An 8,944-nucleotide genomic window follows, 5' to 3' on the forward strand; every position below is an offset into this window, starting at 1 on the left:
CCTCTCTTCCCATAAATTTCACTAGCTAAAGTAAATTTGGTTTAGAAGCTGTGTTTTTTTTAAAGCATGCCCCCCCCCCCCCCCCCCCACACACACACTCCCCCTGTCTTACCCCCAGACTATGTAGCTGTTGGCAGTGGCCTCTGGCAGCTCCCAGCAGCTCTGTGATGCGGAGCAGCTTTGGTGGGACAGAGGGGGCGGGGGGCGGGTGTGAGGGGTGTGGGGGGTCACTGGGGGAGTTTATTTGTACTGGCAGTCCAGAGGAGCTCTACCTCGGAGGCTTTGGGCCACAGAGGCACATATATCTTACCTTCTGGCAGCCTGGGCAAGCTTTTTTTTGGAGGGGGGGGGGGGGGGGGGGGTACAGGCTGTCTTGAGTGTGTGTGTGTGTGTGTGTGTGTGTGTGTGTGTGTGTGTGTGGGGAGGCGGCGGCGACCAACCAGGGGAAATGGATGAAGCAACTTGGAGGGGGGTGGTAGTTTGGAGAGAGAGGCATGAAAAGAGAGGGATGAACAGAGGGGGAGAGAGAAAGAGAAGAAAAGGAGAGAGGGGGAGAGAGGGAAGAAAAGGAGAAAGTGAGAGAGAGGGAGGCAGAGAGCGAGAGAGAGAGGGAGGGAGGGAGAGAGGAAAGGGGCCTTCACTAGTGGGGAGTCAGCCAAAGTGCAGGCCTCCCTTAATGGCTTCTCCACTGCTCTGCACTGGGAGAGCGGAGACTAGCAGCACACCCCACACTCCTGAGCTCTACTCGTACTGCAGTGGACCACTTCATTTGGGCAGTGCTGTGAGTGTGTGTGTGTGTGTGTGTGCACATGAAGTGTGCTTGTAGCTGTGCATGTGTGCATGGGTGTAGTGTGCATTTCAACTTCTCTCTCTCTCTCTCTCTCTCTCTCTCTCTCTCTCTCTCTGTATGTGTGTGTGGTGTGCTAGGGGTGAGCTGTGGGCCACGGGGGCCTAAAGTGTCCCCTAAATACCCCCTCAGCCTCATTAGCAAACCACTGGCACCTGCGGACACAACTGCACTGCCACTGCTGGATTGATGGATGAATGAATTGGCTTCTTGGAGCAAAACATGAGATTTATGGCATTTTTCATATATATAAATCCCCATGTAATTGGATGCTTTCAACCAAATAAGAAAAATTGTTATTCTTTGATTGAGAGCCATTCATTTTGAGAGTTTTGCAGTGGTTAAGTGATCCCCTCACTCCCTTCTAATGATTCCTTAATCAGCTGTATGCTGCTCTGCTGATGGGCGCACAATTCAAGCAGATATTTTGAAATCACACCAGGCCAGTGTGCCAATTCAGATGCCACAATCCCCGAAACAAAGAACAGTTCAAGGGTGCTGGCACTCACAAGGCTTCACTGATATTTTTTATTTGTTTTAAGTGGGAAACGGAAATATAGTAAACACAGAATGTAATTTTGTCATAAAATTCCTCTCAAATGGTTTGCTCTTGGCTCAGGATGGTTTGGAAGCCTTTTGAATGTGCTCTGTATTGATTCTCCCCACCTCTCTCCACCAGATTCTTTACTGAGTTTTCTTAAAATATCGGCTTCCCCTTTAAGCATTTAACATTTTATTGAGAGTGCTCTATTAGAGCAATTAAAGGGTAAAGATTAATTCTCCATCTCAAGCCAGTGGAGCCTGCCTCACTCATTTGTTTTCATCTGAAATGATTGGGATTGGATTCCCCTCTGTTGCTGAGTACAGCTACCCACACACACTTGGAATTGGGCTTTGGGTCTGTGAAAGGGTACAAAAATACCAGATACCCGATATTACTTATGTAATGTCACTCTATTGGACTTTTTATTGCCCAATTTCCTCCTCCTCATCGTTTCTATATTGTTAAGTTCTGTATAATATTTTAGACTTTTTTGTGTCTGTTATACTCTTTTATTTATATTCAAAGCATAAAGTAAACAAACTCTCAATGAATAGAAGTCAAATTCAAGCCGGTTGAAAAAATAAAACCGAAGCTTTCCCTTTTTTAAGAGCTGTAAATTGATTTTCCACAGCCAATAGCCACATAGTATGGGGTTTTCAACACAATGTTCCAAACTGCTGTGCAAGCAGGTGATAAATCTACTCCGCCACGATGCTGCTGTTTGCATCCAAATTCCATTGTGGAATTCTCCCTCTCTTCCTAATCTCAGGAGGTCTGCGTGGAACCTGTCAGGATCTTCTCCGGCTCTAAAGAGCCCGGTGTTTAAGGATGGACTCATGGTGTGCAAGGCTGTCAATGTGGCCCTCATGATCCAGGTGGATAGTCAGGCCTCGCCATGTCAGCTTAAAGATTAATGATGGAGCTCGCTGTGCTGTTTCGCTCTCTCTGTTTGAGTGGCTGAATGGCTTTCCATGCAAGCGGTGGAACACTCCCCACGTTCAATACACATGCAATACATGAATGATATTTTCCAACCTTGGGTAAATGTCAGGGGAGACTGTTTACTGCCATAACATGCAAAAGTGCATCAGAGAGAGAGACTTGGAAAAAAGGGGAAGGGAAAGACATATTCCCCCTCTCTCTCTCACTCACTCACTCACACACGGACAGTTTCTCTCCCTTTCTTCCTCTCTCTGTCACTCAATTCTCTCTCACTCTCACTGTGAACAACAGGATAGAAGGTGCGTGACCACTTCTTCGTTGCATACTGCATCTCCCAGGCAGTAAAGGCCTAATTAATGTAATGAGATGCCATCGTCCAGGGACAACCACAATGCTATAATAGGTGTTTGTTGTCATGGGCCACATCCACGGCTTTGACTTTTAGTTCGTGCTGACACTGTAGCAAGCATAAGCTTTTACTCTGGTACAAGCTCACCTCAAAAATGAAAACTTTGTTGTGTGTTTGTTATGTTATGTAAGGCTGGTGTTATGTGTGGGAGTTATAAATCACTTATGTGTGAGCAATTCAAATTTGCTGTTCATATTTCATAGTCTTATTTACAGTATTCTTGTTCATGTTTGTAGTAGCATTTCTTAAAGTTTATCAAGAATCTAGCAGACCTTCATCACTACTGATGAAAACTCACAAATCACTGTGGCTGAAAAATATTCTTTTTCTCTTTCAGTTGGCTGTGTTGCTCTCTATCTGTGATCTACAGGTCCTCACCCGCTGGCCTCAAATCTCCCTGTGTTATTGATTGATTTGTGTGTCTGTTGACTGCTCCGCACCTTAACAACAAACGCTCCCCTTGAGGGCCGCAGGGGTCTGACTATCCAGCTCACGCACATCACTTTGGCCTCCAAACCAACCCAGATCCAATGAAAGTCAGAGAGGACCATAAATTCAGCAAAGCATAAAACCGTAAAAAAAACCCAGTCCTGTGTGCTTTCACCTTCTCTTAGCTTTAATGGTGCGATCCGTCAGGGGGAACCTCACAGCGACGCGAGACTTTTGCAGTAATGCCGGCAGGCTGAGTAAACCATGTCTCTGGAGCCGTGCCTTTTCCTGCAGCTTTCCGCACTAGAACCCCTTCATCCCCTCTGCTGTTTGCGTTTGGGATCCACACCTCCGCCACAAGTTAGCCACTTCCAGGTTCCACAGGTCCCTTCCGGGGGCCCCTGACCTGAGCCGGCCCCGGGTCTTCTTCGCACGCGGGGGCTCCACATGTGGCCGGCTTTCCTGTTGGTTTTTATGTCCCAACGCACCACATGCTGCTGAGGAGAACCTAATCCAGCTCATACTGGCCATCAGTGGCTGGGCTGCGTTGATAAGCAAAATGAAAAACAGACTGTGAAATGTGTTGGCTGACAGACAGATAGATACATTTCAGACAGACAGTCTGCCCTTTTGTCCCCCCCAATCACCTCTCTCTCTTTCTGTCCTTTTGTTCTCTTGCCCTCTTTCTCTCTCGCTCTCTCTCTCGCTCTCTCCATCTCTTTCTCGCCTCTTTCCCCATTCTCCTACTCTCCATCCCTCCCTCCAGCTCTTTGTGTATAAAGCTCTGTAGCAACATGGCAAGTCTATCTACTCTGGTTCTCCATCTCTATGTGCCTGTGAGTGCTGTGAAGGTAACATCTACAGTATGCTTTCTCTCTCCACCCCCCCCCCCACTCCCTCCATCTCTGCGTGTCTGTGAGCACTGTGGGCACAGCAGGAGGCTTGTGTGCTGCCATGAAGCTAATGACTGCTGAATAAAGCATGGTCCCTGGGAGCCTGCTGCCACACACACTCTGCCTCTCTCTCACTCACACACACACACACACACACACACACACACACACACACACACACACACACACACACACACCTCCAGAAAGCGGTAGGAGGACCAGCATGCACTGCACAGGTGCGGCCTCGAGGCCAAGTCATCAATATTCATCACTTACCCTTCTCTGAGCACACACACACACACACACACACACACACACACACACACACATCCAAATGCATGCACATGCACACATGCACAAACACACACACATCCATATGCACGCACAGGCACACACACTCACACACACACACACACACACACACACACACACACACACACACACACACACACACACACACACACACACACACACACACACACACACAAAGAAAGACACCTGCCACCTGTAGATCTCATAGTGAAGGTGAGGCGGGGACTAGTCAGAGACTAGGTGGAATACATGTCCAGGTATGCCATGTTTGACTAGACACCAGCCTGTCAAAGCTAATAGATTTGTGTGGATAGCTTCTCCACTCACCTTTAAAACATATACACACTTTCTCACTCATGCTTGACCCTTGACCCCAGCCAAATTGAGTTTTACTTTTCCTTGACAGGGCGGTGTCGCTTGTGTTGGAACTTGCTTTGAAGTCTTTTCGGGATGAGGGGCTGGTGCAATCAATCAAGTACCACATGACTAAATGTAAATGATGAAATGTAGAGTCAAAGCTCAAAGATGACATCAGCACTGCCCTTCCCCAGTTGGCTCTTCCCAATCTTAGATGGGCCAATTAGAAGCAGAGGCCTCTGCAGCCTGTGTAGTAGACGTGTGTTTAGTGTTTGGTATTGTTTTGTCTGGTTCCTCTGCGCATGTATTTGTCTCACTGAGACCGCAACCACAAGACCTGTGTGTATGTGTGTGTGTTATGCAACTGGTAGCAAAGTTATGTATTCCTCTGACTTCTTTATTTGTACAAGGTCATATGATTAAGTATAATGTTTGGCCTGTCTAATGTTAATCACGATGTGCAGTTGCACAATGACTAATGGAAGCACAAGGAAGTCCAACAAATGTTCCATGTGAGATTTTCTCACCTCTTGTATTCTGGAAAGGCGAGTAATGGGGATACAGTGGGGCTTTAAAGTTCAGCCTACTGTATCAAAAGCAAAGAGGAGAAGCCCTGAAGAACTCTAACACCTGTAACTTTGTTTTCTGCCAGAACTTTCTGTTCCGATGCGCTTGCCCAACACACTTAAACTCTTCTCGACCAGAACAGAGTGAAACACATGTGGCCAATTCCATATTTCATCACCTTCATCATGTCCTTTCCTGTCGAAACTCGTTTTTTTTAATACAATTTGAATATCATATTTTTTCTCCAAAAAAAGGAAGAATTGAGGAGAAGCCTAATTTCAATTGACTCCGTTAAAATTAGATCATGGTTAAAATAACATTACAGCCTTCAGGAAAAAAATAGGAATGAGGTTGCGTTTCAGATGACTGAGTGCGTGTCATGAGTCACTCTGGATATAGCTGACTAGCCGCTCTGCTTAACTCCCTGTCGTATGAATCACTGGTGCTGAAAAGCGTCCCTGCATCCCAAGTGATGAAACCATCTCTTTACACTAGTCGGCAAGGTGTGACTGATTGCTACCTATTGTCCCCGGGTAAGTTGTGGGTGTATTCAATTATGATGGATACTCGATCGCCTCACTTCTAATGTACAGGTTTTGCCACTAATAATTTGACAGGCTCTGTTGGGGTATGTGTAAAACCTTACTGAGCCGAACGTTCAGTTAACAGCAGGTTATAGACTCGTTATAGAGCGAAATGCAGTAGGCCTATAGGCTATTAATATTTCTGTAGACTACAGGAAAACTCACAGTATAGGCCAAATTCAGTATAATTTTCTTTAAATGTTTTAAAGAAAACCGTACTAATTGTAGCCTACAACGTTTGCATCACTATCAGGTTTGTTCACTGTAATTAGGTCTCTGGTGCCAAACCACCTCAGTCAAACCAGACGGGGAGAGGCTATCGACATAGTAAGAGAACCGCCTGTGGAAATCCAATTATATTAATACCACAAGTGCCATGCCCTGCTAAACACACGGAAGTTCACGGCCAAGCTAGCGTGGCTGCAGGATCTGTCTGGGCAGACCATTTGCATTTATCTACCACCAAAGCAGTCACTCGCGAACAGGCAGTTATGGGTTTTAGCATGTGGCACATAGGCTTACCTGAATGCCTCCGACTGAGACACTGAGGAACTCTTTTAATTCGTCACGTCCATACGTCCTTCACATAAGGTTAGCCTCAGCAGGTATCAGCGTTTATACTGAGATAGTTCAAGTTAAAACAACCTTTTCATTCTATCCTGATCATGCCCCCTTACAGTGACTAGGTCATGTAGAACTACAGTAAAACGACACATGAAACAACATTGAATAGTGTTGGCAATTAATTGCTTTTCTGCAAATAACCTTCTGATGATGAGCAAAACTTGCCACAAATAAGCAGAGAGGGAAAATGCCTTGGCTCTGCGTGCGGCTGCTGTTGTGAGTGCAGGTCATGCCATGCCATGCTATGCCACTAGTGCTCTGTGTCACGAGAGTGTTGATGAGCTCTGTCCTGTGGTGGTCACAGGGCTTGCCCGGGTGTGCCATGATGTCATAGGTCACACGGAAAGGCCTTTCATGATACACACACCAACGTGACACAGTAGGGTGGAGTGCAGGTGGTTTGTGACTGTTTTGGTGTGTGTGCGTTTGAGACCATGTGTGTGTGTGACTGTGAGTGTTGTATGTGTGGTGTGTGTACATGAAGGGGGGGTAACCAGTGTGACACACTAGGGTGGAGTGGCTGTGTGTGTGTGTATGTGTGTGTGTGTGCGTGAGTGTTCTGTGTATGTGTGTGTGTACACGGTATGTTTGTATATGTGTATGGTAGGGATGCGTGCAAATGCAGAAATTCTCATGTGTGAATGTGCTCATGATTGAATTTGTGCGTGCGTGCAAACGTGTGTATTGGTATTGCGTGCACGACTCATGCAAGGGAGTCTCTGTGATTTCTGAGAAACTGTCTTGCAAAATACTGAGTTCATGAAACCACAGAAATCCCCCCATATAAAAATGTACTATATCCAAATGATGGATTCATTTGGTTTAGGTCAATTCACTCATTGTCTAGCTTAGCACCCAGAAAGAATGTGGGTTCGCTTTCCAGCCAGGAACAATACTGCTTTCACATGTAATGCTACAGTATACCCATCGATTAGCAATGTATCAGAGCAAATGTCTAAAATTATGCATCTTTACTGTACATGTTCACTAAATGATACAGTATATTGGAATATATACTGTATCATATGGAAGCCAGCAGCACACAGAGAAAGATAATACTGTATAGAGGAAGTGGAGTCATGAGAAAAAAACCCTCCACATCGCAGAAAGACACGTCTAAGGAGTATGTAGTTTCATTTGATTTTAATTTCATTTAGGAGCGAGTAATGTGTTTGTTATCTTGCCGTTTTTAGTTTGTGTCTAATCTTTTTATCTTGTCCTTTTTCATCCTGTTACAAAAGCATGATGTCCCTGGAGTTTGAGCAAAAACAGCTCCTTTTTCTCTTCTCCGCCGTCTCTTGCGCTATCATTAACACAATAAACAGAGAGCGCCTAATACAATCCCTCTTTTCTCAGAAATACTACTCTCATCTCCAAGAAAGCACCCCCTCTGCCTGCACCAGTTTGTGTGTGTGTATGTGTGTGTGTATGTATGGAGAGGGGGGTGTTTTGGCTTGAGCAGTCTTGTCTTTGGAGGCTCGTCTTCTCCTCTTATATGGGACACCAAAGCGATAGCTTTATGGTCTCCATGGGGCCCAGTCTGTGTTGCATGTCCAGGCCCCTGGGCTGCAGAAGTTACAGTACGTGGGGACATGCTGCTTCTCGCGGGGCGTCTTTATGTTGGCCCACATAAAGACAGGGGATCCGGAGGAAATGGCGGAGCGCATAAAGACAGGCCCTAGATACTTAAAACAGCTTATAGTGCTTGGCTCTTTGGTGATATATTGCTGTGTTCCTGCTCGGCTGAGGATATACCGTAACTGCTGTAGCATTAGACAGAGCTGTGCGTTCACAAGGGAAATTACACTCACATGCAAAAGAACATCAAACCCTTTTGTGTCCAAACCGATTCGTGTCGTGTCCTCTGTGTGCAAACTGAACATCAAATAAGCCAGCATGCTGGACCACAAGGCAGATAGCACAAGAGTATGGTCCACAGTGTTCTCTGAGAAACAAGGTAGAGTTGTGTATTGGACATCAAAAACAACAAAAGTAATCAGTCACCATGCTTTAGCGATTAGTGATACCCCAGTAATGCCCGTTGTATGTGATATGACATTGAGTGACTGCTTGTCTGCTTCAGTAGAACATATCACAAGAACTTTGTGATACTTGCAAGCTAATGCTAGAAATAATACTTCCAAGGAAATGCTAGAAAACTAACAGTTTATGACATGCTGATGAATATAGTTAAACATCTGGAGGGGGAGAGAGACAGAGAGCTCTCATTGAAGTCATTGCAGTCCCGTTTAATTGTCATTCCAGTCCCGTCACTCCAATAAAACTACCCGATTCAAGTCTTAATTTGAGACAGAGAGAGAGAGTGAGCTGGAGAATGAGAGAGAAAGAACAAGAGAGCACTAATGCTTAGTGTCACTGACTTTCCGATATTTTTTTTTTGGAGATGATTGTTTGTTATTGAGACAACATAAATGT

This window comes from Sardina pilchardus, chromosome 20, assembly GCF_963854185.1.
Source record: "Sardina pilchardus chromosome 20, fSarPil1.1, whole genome shotgun sequence".
In the NCBI taxonomy this organism is placed as follows: domain Eukaryota; kingdom Metazoa; phylum Chordata; class Actinopteri; order Clupeiformes; family Clupeidae; genus Sardina; species Sardina pilchardus.